Source organism: Geospiza fortis, unplaced genomic scaffold, assembly GCF_000277835.1.
Source record: "Geospiza fortis unplaced genomic scaffold, GeoFor_1.0 scaffold730, whole genome shotgun sequence".
NCBI classification, from domain to species: domain Eukaryota; kingdom Metazoa; phylum Chordata; class Aves; order Passeriformes; family Thraupidae; genus Geospiza; species Geospiza fortis.
Window position 1 is genome coordinate 69,876 of NW_005054458.1, and position 17,147 is coordinate 87,022.

Genomic DNA, 17,147 nt, shown 5'->3' on the forward strand with positions numbered 1-17,147 from the left:
GTACTGGTACATGGGGTTATTCCTCCCATCTGATGGGCTTTGCATTCGCCTTTCTGGCACTTCATGATGTTCCCATTAGCCAGTTCTCCAGCCTGTTGAGCTCCTCTACACACAGCTCTCCCTCCCCTCCCACACAAGGACCCCTCTGATCACAGTGCTGAACACTCCACTGAACAGGAGGGGTTGAAAGGAAACAAGGAGGTCACACAGTTAATGCACAATGTGGAATAACTGTCTTACTTGCCAAATCCAAGAGGTTATTTGGGGTAAATCCCGTTTAATGACAGGCATGACAATTTACAAAATTATTATTAAGTGAATAAACTACCATGTGGTGTTACAGAAGGCCTGAAAAAATATTAATAAACTGTTGGTTCAAATGTGAAAGTGCTAAACTCATCGACTATGATGTGCTCTAAAAATAGAGACTTGAGCCTCTGCATCAAAAAAATAATGCTTCCCTTAGGAAGACTTAACCAGGTCCAAGCAGAAAGCTTTCTGGCTGAAGTCCAAAAGCTTTTTTTTGGAAGTCCTGTATTAACTTTCTTTTCATTACTTTTTGGTGGGAAATTTCTTTTTTTCCCCCCCATTTCTGTTAAGCAGTAGTGTGTGTTCAGTTGCTATGATGATAACAGCAATGACATTCCTATCCCCATGAAATGCTTTAAGTTTAAAAGTTTATGTGATTTTTGTACATACTGATCTTACAAGTTAAAAATGACCTGTTCCCTATTTACGCTACATGGAATGAAACTTTGAAAAAAAGAGTTGTTCTTCAATTCACTCTCCACTTTTGTTTTCTGTCCTACTTGTTTTCTAGATGTGTACTATAACAAGATTTTTTTGTTTATTTTACAGAGCTGGTAACTTCAGTTTAGAAAATGCTGTGCAGAAGAGCTGGAACTTTCCAGACCTTTGTCCAAAGTCAATGGGTTCCAGGGTTTTTGTTTGATCTATAGATATTTACACTCTTTGCTCTTGTAGGGCTTACCTGCTCTACAGAAGAGATTTAAATGCTGCCTCAATAGTTCAGAGAAGCAGTTTGCTAAAAAGGGCTTACAGTCATAGGTACTGTTGGGTTGTTTGCTTCCCAGTGATACCTAAAGGTTATAAAAACTTTACTAAACCCTTGAACTAAGTCCAGTACAAGCCTGGATCCTAGCGAGGATTCCTTTGGGATGAGAATCACAAGGCAATTGGGTGACTGCAGATGGCAGTGAGAGCAGTGGGTTAAAAAGCATTTTCAGACTGTAATGAAACAGAATAAAAAACATAATGATATCAACAAAAAATACAGTGATATCTTCCATATTGAGCTCCACACTCCCTGGCTCCCAGCCCTGGAAGACTCAGTTTATGCAATGATTTTGCCTATAGCTGCTGTCGAGCTACCAAGTCTTTACATCATGCTGTAACCTCCTGGGTATCAGTGTGAGCTGAAATGTGCTTAGCTGGAAATTAACTATTGAAATAACCCCCCAGGCAGTGGTGGAGTCTCCCTGCCTTGCTGTCTTCCACCTGAGGTCCAGTTGTCATTCCTTGCACGGGGTGCAATCTCCCTGGGGAGGAAATGCTACTGGTCAGGAGTTAACCACAAACCTGCCATCAGCAAGATGTGAGCAAGAAGGTAGGATCCAGTACACAAATTCCTAGAGGAGGCAGCAGCTGGTGAGGCTGCAGAGTGATGGGGAAACATCTGGAAGCTGTGGGAGACTCTAATCCAAGTGGGGCACGATGCTGTTTGTCTGCCCCAAAAGAGCCTTTGGGGCCACATCCTGGGAAAGCTGGGTATGAGATAAGGGGGGTGGCTACACTGGGTGTTGAGGAGATCTAAAGTACAGTGTGTTGAAGCCAGGTTTGGGCATTGCTCCTCACCCTCAAACCCAGTGAACTGGAGTAGTCTGGATTAAAGAGGATCACAAGGGGTTGGTTGCTGTGAGGAAGAGTGAGCAGCACTGAATGGCTTTAATCTGGAAAATACAGCACTGGAGGCGGGGAACACCCACATTTGGAAATGCTTGCTGCACAGGGCCCGGTGCTCCATTCTCCTCAACAACTGCTGGGAGGAGACAAGAGCAATCATCTTAATTTTCAGTGAAATTGCCAGAACAGTGGGGTTTCCACAGACTCTCACTGGCACAACTTGAGGCATTGCTGCTTCTGGTGCCGGCTGGAGGCTGCTGGGCCTGTAGCTCACAGCTGTGACAGCTGCTGCAACTCAGCAGTTGATGTGTTAATTTAAACCAACACCGCTCATGCTTTAAGTTATTGCACCAGAACTACACTACAGAAGAATTTGGGATGAGGCCAGGGCACCTCTCTCACCCAGTGCCCTGCACAAAGCAGGTTCCAGCAGGAAAGACCAGGTTGCTCAAGGCTTCATCCAGCTGAATTCAAGGACTCAGCTCCAGGATAAAGATACCACAAGGCCTCTAGACAGCCCTTATTTAACCACCTTTATAGAAACTTTAAAAAAATCTATATTTAATTGTAACTTCCCACATTGCAACTTGTGTCCATTTTCTCTCTCCTACCACGGGGTGGTCAATACTGTCAGCTGTTCCTTATTACATCCCCACAATTAATAACTTGTTTCCTGGTCACCAGCTACTGGCCTCTGGCTCCATTTCATGCTGCAGAATTGGAGGACATTTGGTTTGAGCATCCAATCAGGACTTCTGCACCAGCTGAGCTGCAGAGATACATCAAAGTCTCTCTCACAGCATGGCAGGCTGGCTGGAGCCCTGGGAGCAGCCACCTTTACACAGGGCAGCAGATTCATCCTTGCCTGTAGTTGATGTGCAGTGGCTTGAAGCACTCTGGGATCCTTGGGGATGAAAAGCTCTAAAAAGACTGGAGTTGTTTATTATGATGATTACTGAAATAAAACTTTAAAATGCCTTAATGTAAGGAGTTTGTTGGAAGGTTTACAGTTTGGGGTGTTTTATGAGGGGAGAAGTTATTTCCAAGAATCACATTAGTGTAAATCCCCCTTAGGATGATGCAAAAGGAGAGTTCCAGTGCATTACAAAATCAGCATGGCTATAGCTTTCTAAGCTTTTAAGACCCCTTAGAATCAAGGGGAAAGGGGAAAGGAGACCAAGGCAGCCAGAACAGGAATCTGTTTTTATTGGGAAACTATTAGAAAGATGCAATGTGATGGCTGGGACCCAAACAGAATTTAAATGTCATCCTTTTCCTATAAATAATTAATAAGCATTATTGTGTTATTAATGCAGAGCCCAGAGGAAAATAATCTCTCTTGATTGAACTGGGATGCAACATTTTGGACTGGAATTCCAGAGGCCCCAAGTTCAGGGGTCCTGGTGTGTCCCAGCTGCTGGGTGCTCTCCACTCCCACTTGAGCATCTCGGGAGCAAAGGGATGAGGATCCTGTGCCAGAACACATCAGGGGCTGCAGCCTGTCAATTTGAGGTTGTCCCAGATGCACTGCAACCCTCACCAGGAAAAATTGACATTTACTGTGAATAATTTTTCATCTCTGGAGCCTGAATTTTACCACCTATATCCACAGTCACAGGGTTGTAAAGTCAGTGCTGTAAAGCTTTGCCCTATTACAGTCTCACTGGTGGTAGAAAATATCACATCTTTTTTTTCTGCTAAACACTGAAATTGGAGACATGGCCCTTGTTTGGCATTTATGATGTGAACAGACAAGGCATGAGCAAGGATTTGAGTTCAAAATACAGAGGCAAAAGCAACTTGGTGAGTCAAAAGACATGCAAAGGGGTGAATGACATGTCCCACATGCCTGTCAAGTGTCCCATCTTTTAACAAGAACTCTCCTGCTCACTTCCTACCTCAGTGCCTTTGAATTGCTCTACATGCAGCACATTTCTATGGGAATTGCATTATTTACACAGCCTGCCCTCTCTTTGTCTGAGCTAGAGAAGAAAAACTGATGGAAGGAAAATGAAGTGGTTACTAATTAGCAAATGGTTCATTAACAGAAGACATCTGCTTCATATTAGGCAGGAAGAGATGAAGGCTGAGTCTCACATTCCCAGTGACTGGCTGGTTGTGGAGCTGGAATTAAGTCAAAATCAGGCCCTTTTGAAGGTTGCTTTTTTTCCACCAGGGGCCATCCACCCTGCCCTGCATCCCAGCTCTGCCTCATCCAAATTTCTTACCTTGGTATTGAAGGGAATGGGTAGGAAGCTTCTGGATTAGGAAGGAGAAACTGGAATTGCTCCTTCAGTGAATTCAAAGAGGCTTAAGCTCAGTCTTAGAAATAATGATGGGAGCAGTCTCCTGTAACAGGTGACCAAAACTCCTCCAGGACACACGGCTCAGTGCAGGAAGGTGATGGAGCTGAGAATTTATTTATTAACAACTTATTGGAAGAACACCAATGGCTCATTGACCAAACCATTTTTAAGGCCCTTTGAACAATCGACTTCCTCGGCCACCTGGGTGCTTTGGGAAGTGCCTGTCACTGCATTGTGTGAACATTCAAATCAGGATCAGGAAAAGTTTCCAGCTCCTCCAGAGCAACAGTGGTTTTCTCCTAAAAGTAGGAGGATGAAGAACTTCACATGGGATGCTGTAAAACTGAAATACCACGAAGTCCAAAGGTGAGATTGTTGTACATAGCCTGGAAAACAGCGGGCAGGACACGCCTGGGAAGTTCTTGTAGCTTTATTTTCTGCTGGAGAATTTGGAAACTGTGTGATGAACACATACAAAACATGTAAGAATATATTAAAAAACCCCTTCCTTTCACTTGAAAACCATGCAGCTGGCCATAAGCAAATCCTCTCCTATCAAAGCAGCAAAATTCCCTAGATTTTAGGAGCAGTGGAAATGGTCAGTAGATTTTGGCACCAACAAGAAGAGCAGACTACTGATTGCATCAGCTACAAACTCCTTTTCGTTGTTCTCACATGGAATTTTCTGCCTATGGATCAAGAGTATTTGAATTTTGGGTCTTGCCTACCAAGCAAAATTGCCTAGAATATTCTATTTTGCGAGAGCTGCTCTGGGGCTGCTGCTCCTCTGAACCCTACTGAGGAGTTGTCTTGGTTTGGAAAGACAGGAGTCTGCTAAGGAAGGCAGGAGCCTCCCCTGAAATTGAGAATGTAAACCCTCCCCACCCCTCCGAATTGCTACAATTTTAAATTAAGGGGCTCTCAGGCAAAGATATGGGAGCAGGCAATAACAGTTCTTTAATAGGGAAGAAATAAAAAGAATAAAATAAACAATACAGTCCACTGGAACAACACTGACAGAGTCAGAACCCAACCTGACACCCTGTTGGTCAGGGTGCTAGTGGCAGTCCGATTGAAAATGTGGCTGCAGTCCTCTGAAGTATCAGGTGTGGTTCTGTTGGAGCAAGGGGGTTCTGTAGAGAAGGATGTAGTCTTCCTCTGAAGATCCAGGAGGAAAAGGTAGCTGCTGTTCCTCTGGGGAATCTCGTGGAGAAAAATAAAACTGAAACTGCAATTTCAGAATCTTGGAGTATATGGGGTAGCAGTGCTTGGCTCCTCCCTCTGGGCGGAGCATCTCACAATGGGATGTTATAGTTCTTATCAGTCATGCACCGATATTCAATAGTCTGTTATCAGCTATTCCAGAGCAATTATTTCACTCTGGAAGAGAGCAGTAATTATTCCACCCTAAAATGACTGTTACTGTGGCAGACAGGCAGCTGGGTGGCTGCAGTGACATTAACACTGCTGCCTGCTGGATTCTTCCCCTCTGTTACACTTATGAACTCTTCTATCCCAGCACAGGTATGCAGCCCTCCTCCCCTCCTCTTCCCTTCCCATGGAAAAGCTGACTTGTTTTATCATCATTTCTTAACTCCCTTGACCTCTGCTCTATTGGATGCAACCTCTTTTTGTTTTATCTGCATCTGGGACTTTCTGTCAGTGCTCCTGGAGTCCTCTTTTCTTTTGCTGCATGTCTGATGAGGGTAGGAGGAGCTCTCAGCCCCTTGGTGCTGCAGTGAGGGCATTGCTGCCTGTCACTACCCTGTGTTTACAGTTCTCTCAGGCAGTTTCTGGTCGGCGTGACAATGTTTTCCTGCCTGAGCCAACTTGAATTAATTTGGAGCATAAGATTTCAGGAGACAGTATCAAGTCCTTCAGTGAAATCCAAATAGACTGCAGCTGCTCTGTGCTCTATTAACCCCATCATTTTGTAATTCTGTCCAAAAGAACCAGGGGGAAGGGCATAGAAAGCTGGAGTCTGGAAGGATTTTGATTCCACAAAATCAAAATGCAAGTTGGAGGGAGTGTAAGAAATATTTTCCTGGAGCAGGGCAGCAGGTCAGTGAGATGGATTTCTTTACCTCTGCATGCTCTTTTATCCATAATTATGGTTTGGTGTATTCTCCAGTGTGGAAGTGTGTGTCCCTCTTGGGCAGTTTTCTGAAGCATCTTGTGATTTTGGCTCTAAGGCTCTTAGCTCATACCAGGTTCCAGGGGGAATTCTGTGACTTAGAGATGAGTTCTTCAAAGTAGTTACAAGAGAAAACTTATAATAATTTAAAATACTCTATCCTCCCATTCCTCATTAACAAAATCTGCTCAAGACCTAATACTGACAAAATTATTGGATGCTACTTAGGACTTTAAAAGCTGTTGATCTCAACAGTGCTGTGGCACACAAAACAAAGTGAGAATCTTGTGAGAGTCTTGCCCAAAATTCTCAATGTTTTGTTTTGTTGTTTTTTTGTTGGTTTTTTGTTGGGGTTTTTTTGTTTGTTCGTTTTGGTGGTTTTTTAAAATGTATTAATTTTACGTTATGTTGGCCCCCTATTGGCCTCTTAATGGATCCTGGCCCTGTTGTCCTCCAGGTGTTGAATGGTTTTTCTTCACTCAGTCATTGCCATGTTTCTTCTTCCCCTGTTTTATGTGGCTTCTATCCTTGCAATGATCATTGGTATTTGCTATTCACCACATGTAAGTGTGTCCTGGTCTTCAAGTGCTTGACAAGAAACCAAACCAGAAACAAACATCTTGGTGGTACAAAAACTAGCCTGTTATTGCCTTGGTGGGATAAGGGGAGAGGAGCTGAGCAAGCCCATCTGTGCATGTTCACTTTTTCCAGCAAAGGAGGGATTTCTCTTCCCTAACTACCAAGCTGCCTGGCAGTTGCCCCTTCCTGCTAAAATATCTCAGCCTTGTGTTGTGTCCTCCCTGCTGGAGAAACCTGCAGCCCAGTGTGGGTGTTTCCATCGTGGCTTGGCAGCAAGGAGCACATAAGTGAAGCCAGAGCCTGCTCCAGATCCTGCAGGAAATGAGATGCTTCTGCTGAGTGGGGCTGGGATGTGGTTACACACTGTGGCATCAGCCAAAGGCTGCTGTGCTGACCTCGGGATTTTCTCCATGAAGTTTATATTGCAGTATGGACAGAAAGAGATTAAAGATAAAACCTTGGGAGATTAGTTCTGGGAAGCAGCTTCATTCATTTCACTTTCCTTCCAAACACATCATCTCACCAAAATGTCACAAGTGAGCTGTCCTGGATTGCCAAGCAAATTGTTTTCTATTTGCCATCTGTATGGCAGTTGTCTTCTGTTCAGTGGGCAGTTTTCCTTATCTCTTCCACAACCACTCCTCCCTCTGGGGAGACTCTGCTGATAACAGCTATTGAATGTCCCTGCATGGCTGATAAGAACTACAGCATCCCACTGGGAGATGTGAGCCCAGAGGGAGGAGCCAAGCATTCCTACCTGGATATAATCTGGAGATTCTGAACACCAGCGCAGCTTCTCCACTGGATTTCCCAGAGGAACAGCAGCTACCTCTTCCACTGGATCTTCAGAGGAAGACTGCACCTTTCTACAGGATCCCTGCTCCAACAGAACCACCCCTGACACTGCAGGAGGGCTGCAGCCACATTTCCAATGGGACTGCTGCCAACACCCTGACCCACAGGGTGTCAGGTTGTGTTCTGACTCTGTCAGTGTTGTTTTGGTTTATGCATTGTTTATTGTATCTTCTTACTTTCTTCCCTAATAAAGAACTGTTATTCCTGCTCCCATATTTTTGCCTGAGAGCCCCCCTTAATTTAAAATTTATAGCAATTCAGGGAAGGGGGTTTACATTTTCCATTTTAGGGGAGGCTCCTGCCTTCCTTAGCAGACACCTGTCTTTCCAAACCAACACAGGAGCACTGAGGCATCTTTACCACCTACTGCTATGAGATACCCTCAACAGCCAAATCCCTCTCTGCTTTTCCTTCTCTCTTCCTCAAAACAAAATAAAATAAAACAACAACAACAAAAAATCAAAACAAACCGAATCAACCCACCAACCAATCAAAAAAACCCCATCAAAAAAGCAGATTTTCTCTTTATTTCCCCCACACCCAATGTATTGTTTTAAGTAGAAGATGCCTTCTCTATGTTACTTTCCAAGCAAGCAGTTTCTCTTAGGATATTTCCTTATTAATATCTGTAACACATCTTAATACAGACTTCTTTTTCTCTTCAAAAAGTACAGCAGAAGCTTGAAGATAAGTTTTTTTTCTGTATAAATGTTTCTGATATATTTGAATAGTAAAGGATGAAGTAAATTCCTGTGTCAGAATTGGAAGTTTTGGGATGCCTTTGAACTGTCTCTAGCTCTGGTACTAACTCTCTGTGGGAACTTTGCTTAGACAAAGGACAGGGTGTTTTGCTCCCTCAGAGGTCTTGGGAAGTCAAACTTCTTTCTCTGTGTCTCATTTTTCCTGTCCTCAAAGCACAGGTTGTACCTCAAGCCCAGCCCAAATCCAGATGTTAAACTGATGCCAACCAAAGCAGCTCCTGCACAGCTGGCGATGGCCACAAACTCATCTGCTTGTATTGCTCATAGCTCTTGTCCTTCCCCATGCCACCTCTCTCCCGGTGATTTATTTGTCCCTTCATGCTGTCACATCTTGATTTATTTCACTGCTGCTGATGGCAGGGCCCTGCCTGGATTCTCTACTCTGCGGCAAAGGTAATTACCAGTAGCAGAGAGCAAGAGGGTAATTCCAGGCTCCTTTCCTCTGCCTGGACCAGACAGAAATCCTCAGTAGAATCAACTGTGCAAGCAGCTGCCACTCAGTACAGAAATAAATAATTCAATTTTTAAGAAAGCAAAATTTTTATGCAGTGCATAACTGGAGAGGTAATATTTAAGTGTATTTTGGGGGGTTTGGAATTAAACCTTCTATGTAGAGGTTTAAATACTGATTATCTCAGTCCATTTTCATTCAAAACTGAGCATGGTCTGAAGGGAGCAAATATTTCTAAAAGCATCTAAACAATAAATTATTTTCAGACTGATGGAGAAACATTAAATATGTTTTCCTCTTTCATTACCCTTGTTTTAATTAGTATTGTGTTTCTAGTAAGAAGACTGAATATTTCCTGCTGTGGCACTCTGTTTTATTAAGCAAATTGCTTGCTATTAAATCAAACTAAGTTGGCTCCTTGTCTGATTTAAAGATTTTACCCATAGCCCATGAAACAAGCTGCTGGTGATACCATCAGCAGGGGGCAAAATCTGTGTGATGGAGGGAGGTTTCCCCTTATTCCCACTATAGTTTCAGTCCATCTGCAGCTGGCCGTGCACTCAGGCTCCCAGGTACCACATCAAATGCTTTTTGAATGCTTCCAGGGACAGTGACTCCAGCACTCCCTGGACAGCCTGTTCCAATGTTTGACAAGTCCTCCCGTGATGAAATTTTCCCTAATATGTGATCTAAATCTCCCCTGGTACAACCTGAGGCCATTTTCTCTCATTCTGTCACTTATTACCTGAGGGAAGAGACCAACACCCATCTCACCACAGCCCCCTTTCAGGTCTGTCTTACCTGGAAGTCACCACTTGCAGTAGCTCATCGGTTAATGAGATTTTTGCATAACTTGGTGCAGCTGATTATTTTTGAGACCTCATGAAGGGAGCCAGAATGCAGACTGCATAGTCCATGGCTTACATCTGATGGTCCAATGCCAGGGTTAGGGGGAAAGAGAGACCCCAAGGGTCTGATTCCCGCTGTGAAGCTGAAGAAGAGCCCAGAGCAACAGCCACAGGTCTCAGGAAGTGTTCACCAGAGCTGCAGCTCGCAGCAGCAGAGAGAGTGGGGTTCTACCCAGGTGAAATGTCTCATCCATCCAGCAGTCCCCAGCGGGTTCACCTGGAGAAAGCTCTGCTCCAAACCCCAGAGCCCCAGGGGTGCAGTCAGGGCTGCTCTGCACAGGGAAATGCTCTAAAGTAGCTGCAAATGTGGATCAAGATCATCTGGGAGGTTGCCTGAGCATTAGGCACCCAGCCAGGCACAGCATGGGCTGGCACTGCCAGGTTCTTGTAAGTGCAGGAGTTGGGACAGTGATGGGGGAAGTTTAACGTGGAAGTTTTTGGTGGCAGAGCTGGGTGGTGGGTGAGGAGCTGCTGGGGATGCAGAGGGCAACAAGGGACAGTGACTGGCTGAAGAGGTTCTGCAAAAGGCTCTGCTGTGAGGAACACATCTTATATGAGTGGTTTCTTCCATGGTCTTGCTATGAAAATCTCCAGGTCGTTGGTGGGAATTCCTCCTGTGCATTCCCTCCTGCCATGACTGCCTTAGTTAGCAGTGAGCCGCCTCAGGCTGGGGCATCACCAGAGCTGCAGAGGGATCAGAAGGGATCTGAACAGAGTGTGGGAGATATGTGCCCTCAGGAGAGGACAAGAAGCTGTTTCTTGAGCCACAGGAAGCACCGTCCCAGGCAGGACATCTCACAGATAACATGAAGATATTTACTTCCCAATTTAATCGTTGATGGGTTGTCTCAGTTGAACACACATGCCATTAATAAAGCCTTAACTTCATGTTTGTGCTTATTTGCCCTTTGGGCTGTAAGGAAAAAACAGTGAGATGTGCAGATAAAAGTTTCAGTGTCTTTGGCTGAAACTTCAAGTTTGGGACTAATGTAGGAGGTGGCAGGAGGGGCTCAGGTCAGGAAAGCAACAAGGCAAAGCCTGGTGGAGGAAAGGCACTTCTTCAGAAAGGAGTTGGGGTCTGAAGGCACACTGGGTAAAGGACAAACAGGAGAATCCCTAAATGTGATTCCTCTAAACACTTTTATTCTATGCATGCCTGCCTAGGCAACTCAACTTAATCTGAACAATTTTTCTGGTTTAAAAACTGCAACAAATCACAGGCAATTGCACATGTGCTTCTCTTGAAACACTCATGTAGCTGCCTGTCTGATTATAATTACACTCCTGTGAAAATTTTTGGTGGACCCAAGGACTTAATCCCACAAGCCTCACTGATCACATCGCTGTACGTGAGAATTTATGCTTGCAGGATTAAACGCTGCCTTCAGCAATGAAGAAATTAATTGTTATGAGCAGAAAACATGCAGGGGTGGGGGAAGAAGGGACAGGCTAAAACACACTGTGGGTGAAAGGAGATCTTTCACTGCTGTGGATACAGATCCCTGTCACTAGGGCTCATTGCTGGGCACTGCTGGCCCAGGCTCTGTGCTTACCAGGGAAGTGATGATTTACTCTGCTTGACCCAGAGAGGGAAATAAAACCTGATTTTAATTCCAGCTGCGTAAAGAGCGTGTGGGTGTGCCAGAAGTGCTTCCCCTGGAGAGGTCCTACAATTCTCTGGTTTGCAAAGTTCCTGATAGTCAGAGAGCTGCTGGGGCTGGGCATGGCTGCAGGCATGGGAGCAAACCCCTGCCTCAGCCAGGGGCTGACCACCCACCCGAGGCTGCCCTGAGCCAGACCAGCTGGGCACACGGTGCGAGTCAGTGAAGAAAAAGGGGAAGGGAGGCCTGACTCGGTTGAGGACTGAACAAAGAAAATATAAGTTTTTTCAGACACTGAGCTCTGAGCACTGCTGCATGGGAGGTCTTTCTGCTGAGGCTGCACTGGAAGACCAGGGTGGTGTGGGAGTGCTTAGGGAAGGGATTGCACAGCCCAAAGAAGCGGCCCAGTTTCCTCCTGTGAGCTCCACCAGTTCAGCTGCAGAATTCAGCATGCCTTCCTCTTACTTAGGGCTGTGTTCAAAGTCTTGCTCCTGTGGGAAGGATTTTCTAGTGGAAAAGAGAACTTATTTTCTTGGTTCTTCTCCTGAAAACTTTCAGGAGGCTTCACCCAGTCCCAGGTAGACAACCACATAAAGACGAGGTTTTGCAGAAGAGGACACCTTCTCCTGTTACTCTGGTGTAAATGTGGGGTTCAGAAATAAACCACCCTGAAGTCACCTGGTTATTGAGGAGGGTACCTGCTGATGGTGAATCTCATCCCTGGTGTAAATCAGGAAAAACCTGGGTTCACCTGTTGGTGGCATTATCCCCTCTTGCAAATTATCACTGTCTGATTGAAATCAGCTGAAGATCCAGATTGAACTCTTTATCCCTTCTCTCTTTCCTCCTCAACAGGAGCAAAGTGAGGGAGTAAACTGAAAACAGTGAAGGTCTAAACTAGGATTTCCAAGAGGCAAGCAAAGCAGTTTGGAGGTGACACTCAACCCTTTCTGCTGAGCAGAAGGTATCCTCTGCCTTCAATGGGTTTCAGAGAATTGGCATTGGAAATTGTTGGAGCAGCATTACACAGCTGATGGTCTGAGGTCACAACCAAGAAAAGTTAGATTTTTCCTCTCCCACTTCATCTGAATGTTTGGGGTAGGGGGAAACAATGAACTTCTCCACACTTGAGCTTTTCTGCCCATCTGTATATACCTGTGTCTAGAGAAATGGTCTGTAGCCCCCCTAGAAGTGTCAGGATGGAGCTGGATGGAGCTCCACTTCCTGGGACATGAGCATGGGAATCTCTGATACGTTTTTTTCCTGAGCTATTTGTTACAGAATTTGTCTCATCTGTGTTCAGTTTCTATGCCACAGCTGCCTTGGAGCTGAAGTGGGAAGTTCACCTGCAAGGGCAGCAGGAGGCAGCTGCTGTCCTGTGGTCTTGTGTGACTGCTGACCTGCATGGGCTGTCTCCCTGGAAAACTTTGATGCCCACATTTGAATAAGTAGATCCCAGACATTCAGGGTGTTCTGCCAGAAGCCCCAGTGGTTTGGCAGATTTTCCAAGCTCATGCCCCTTCTTGCTTTCATTGATGTCCGTCCTAATTATTTGATATATACCGTTTCTTGCTGCATGAAAGAGTGTTCTGAGTGTGTGAGAAGGAGACTTTGTTGTCTCTTATTACTCATGTAATTAGGCAGTACTGGTAACCTTATGTAAAGGAATATGAAAATATTTGGGTTGCTCTTGGCCAAACGCCTTGCAAACTTCAGAATCCCCTGAATTTACATGAATTTCATGTTTTTCTGGGGTTGCTGGAATCACTTGAGGAGTTTAGCAGGTTAGGTACAGCAGGTCTCTTTAGGGCTTTCTGTCCCTATGTTGTCATATATCAACCCCTTAAATCATGAATGAAGCCACTGCCATTATTAATGGCTGGGAAACATTCTCATAGTTAAAACATGGCCAGCCCACAAGCTTTAACAGTCAGCAGTGAAAATGTTTGTCACCAGTTCTGCGAACAGGGGAGCATGTAAGTCCTAAACAGGAATGGCTCTATAGGACTGAGGAAACAAATGGAAGGCTTGCTGTTTTATTAGCTCAACAAACTGCATTTCATTCCTGTCTCTGTTTCCCTTCCTGCATAGCAATATATGCCCCGTTCCCAAAACGCTCCTGTAAACAATGGGGAGGGAAGAGGGAAGCCTTTTGTGTGGCTTTCGCTACGATTGCAAGTTGTGTGGGCAATGCAACTCGACAGAATTTCAATGAGATTTGCAAGCCTGTGTGCTTGTGCAAAGGGAAGTATTTCATAATGCCTATTCTCTCTTAATTGACTTATTTTTTTGCACACCGTAATTTATATGAAGGCAAAAAGGGGAAAGCACTTTGACAAAGCAGTCAAGTCAGTCTTTGAAGAAACTAAAGAAATTTTGTCTGGATGGATTTATCCAGTTTGTAATTAAAACTTTGATGCAAACGTGACATTCCGCAGAAATTGTTAACTGCTCTGCTTAGTGCTCCAAAGGTCTCTTTCTTTACATTAGGCAAAGGTCTGCCCTGAATTGTATATCATGCATTGTTTTGTAGACCCCTTGAATTATTTTTAAGTTGTCTTTTTTTTTTTAAATTTTGAATCTTAGTCTATATCCTTTGGCTCTACATGTTACTGAAGAAGTTCAAGTTCCTGTTGCCTGTCCTGTATCATCATTCATTATTGATATCTTCACAAACATCACTTAATTATAACAGTGAAGAGAAGTTTAGGTACCTCTTACAGCATCCAAATTGATGTTCATAGTGAGCAATTGAATGGTCATTTCCTTTACATTATACAAAGAGTATGCTGGGCAAAGTGTGTGTGTGTGAAGGAGTCTGAAATTAAGCAAAGTAGTAGGGCTGCAGTAAATTTATTCTGGCTGCTCCAGCACACTGTGAATGCAGCTTTCCATCCCACTGGCTGCAGAAAGGTACAACTACATCCTCCCTGCACTGGATTCTACTGTGCTGTAATTGCTTGTGAAAATCAATGTTGTACTACCACTGTAGCAGCAGAACCAAGTCAGAGAAGCCTCTCTAAAAGACCTGCAAGGCTGAGGTGGTCCTTGGCAGTGGAGAATTTAGAAATGTTGGAGTGGGTGGCCATGGTCAGAGCAGGCATGTGGATTTCAGAGGGCTGACAGCGAACTGAGATTCCCAGCATGGTGGTGGTGACTCATGGAAAATCCCTTGGGAAGGGGAGCCTGTCTGTTGCCAGCAAAGTGGCTGTCCTGGATCTCGAGGGGCTTTGTTCTGACTTCATCTCCATCTATGTTCCTGATGTGCTGACAGTGGAGGGGCAGCTCCCTGGGACCTGTTCTGGGAGTGAGGGCTGCGTTTATTTGCATCCTTTTGAAACAGGCAACAAGCATTTCTAGTTCCACAGTGAGGAACAGAGCCATGGAGCTTGAAATGTGGGATCTTTGGGGAGTTTCTTACAGAAGCCTGGTATGGGAACTCACTTTTCTTGGGAAGATACTTAGGAGTGATGGGAAAATGGGCTCTGGGAATCTGGACATCGAGACTGCTCTCTTTTCTCTGCCCTGTTGCAGAGCAGCTCATGGTGCTTCATCCTGTCTAAAATCCATGAAGGACCATTAGCCAAAATGTTTGAGCCATAAGGTGGGACCCCTTCTCCCACTGTATACAGAAGGAGGACTCAGAGAAGCTGCAGTGGGCAGGGATGTGTGGGGCCCAGGAAACCCCAGCAGCAATAACAGAGGCACCACTGGTGCCCTTGGCATCAGCAGGGCCTTTTGTTTTGGTCTTGGCAAATGTCAGTGGTGCCATTCTCCTGGATGCGAGGGTGGGAAGGGGAGCTCTACAAAGTGGGATATGGGGTTGGGGTCATTTGATTTCAGGACCAGAACCTCTGTGTCCTCTTATCCACACTACTGCAGTCACTGCTGCAGAGCACTGGGCAGAAATACTGCTTCCAGTCTTGTAATGTGCTGCCCAAGCAAATGTAAAATATTTAATCTGGCATTGCCAAAGGGGTGCTTTACGACTTCTGCCAAATTACATTATATAAACATAATTAAAGGGTTAGCTTTGTTTGAATCTGTCATTCTAAGCAATAAAGATGTCAGATAATTTATTGTTGCATTTTGATACTCACCCTATTAAGTTAATAACTGTTTTTGTGTGTGCATGTATGTATATGAGAGCAGTGTTCATGGAGTTTGTCTTTTTGAAAGGTGACTGAGTCTGAGGATGTTGCTGATGGAGTCCAGGAACATTCTCTGCTACAAAACCACCTTCCAGAGTTTGCTTTTGAGCCTGGATGCCTGCAGCTCCCAAAACTGCTTGAGAAGGCTGAGGGGAACAGGAATCTGTCCCTGTGCATCAGTGGCAGCAAGAATCTGGTGAGGGGAGCAGGGAGATGCTGGCACCACTGCTGGGGCAGAGCTGGGATTGTGCTGGGTGAGCTGTATGCATCAGAGGTGGGATGTGAGCCCTGCAGCCAACAAGTGTCAAGCCGTGATAAGCAGGGATTCAACAACCTAAAACATGATATTTCACACGAAAAAAAAAAGATTTTTAATGAATTCTTTCTCCTGCACTGTGGACCCTTCATGCCCAAGAGGTTTCTTTTTGCCTAGCAGCAGGTGCTTCACTGAGTATTCAGCATTTTAGCCAAGTCCTGTCCTTGTTTTAGGAACAGAGGTGCAGCTACCTGGCTTATTGAAGGTGGGGGAGGATTTGAGCACATGCCTGTGCTGTGGGTACCAGACAGGAGCAGCCCTGGCACAGTGTAGGATGGAGCAGAGCAGTGGCCAGAGCCCAGGACGTGTCCTTCCTTATCTGGGAGGGAGCTGGGATGGTTTTGGCTGATGGTGGCAGGAGCTCTGTACAATGAGGCTGATGTGCTGGGTACACACTCAGCTTCTGGAGCAAAACAGCACTCTCCCTCCTCCTCTATTTTAAGACCTGTGTTACAACCACTAAATTGATAGAAAAACAAGCCCAAATCCTGTCGAGTACTAGGACAAATATTTTTAAGGTTATTTTAAGATTTATAAAAATATTAAACTAGAGAGTAAAATACACTTTATTAAGCTGTCCTGTTTACAGTCACATACATGGACTCTCTGTTGGGATACAGAAAGTAAAGATATCTCTAAGACTTGCATTATCAGATTCTAAGAGAGTTTATAGATTCGTAGGTGCAATTATCCTCTTGAAATCTGCTGTTGAGATAGGCTTTCCTTAATCAGCTTTCCTTGTGGCTGCTGCTGAGTGCACACACAGAGCTGTAACATGCTGTTTGTGCACCTCTCCAGAGCAGTGGGTTCACAGGGAGCTGAGTTTGTCAGTCATTCATCACTCCTATAGCATAAAGTGGCCTATTTAATACTGAGACATTGCTGCTGGATGCCTGAAGAGCCCAGGCATACTAGGGGATTAAAAAAATAGTTCAATTAAAGACCAGGGCAAAAATAGTTTAATGGGTTTTCTGTTTCAAATTAAACTCTTAAAAGCCTCTTTCCCAAATTTCTTCCATTCGAGTTTTGGATCCAGTCCTAAATGCTGGGTCTGAAACCCCAAATTACACCACAGTTTGTGCCCACGTCAGTGGAGGGCTGGATCCAAATAGCAGAAATAACCACACACAAATCCAGGGAAGCTTTGGGTCCCCTGCCCAGG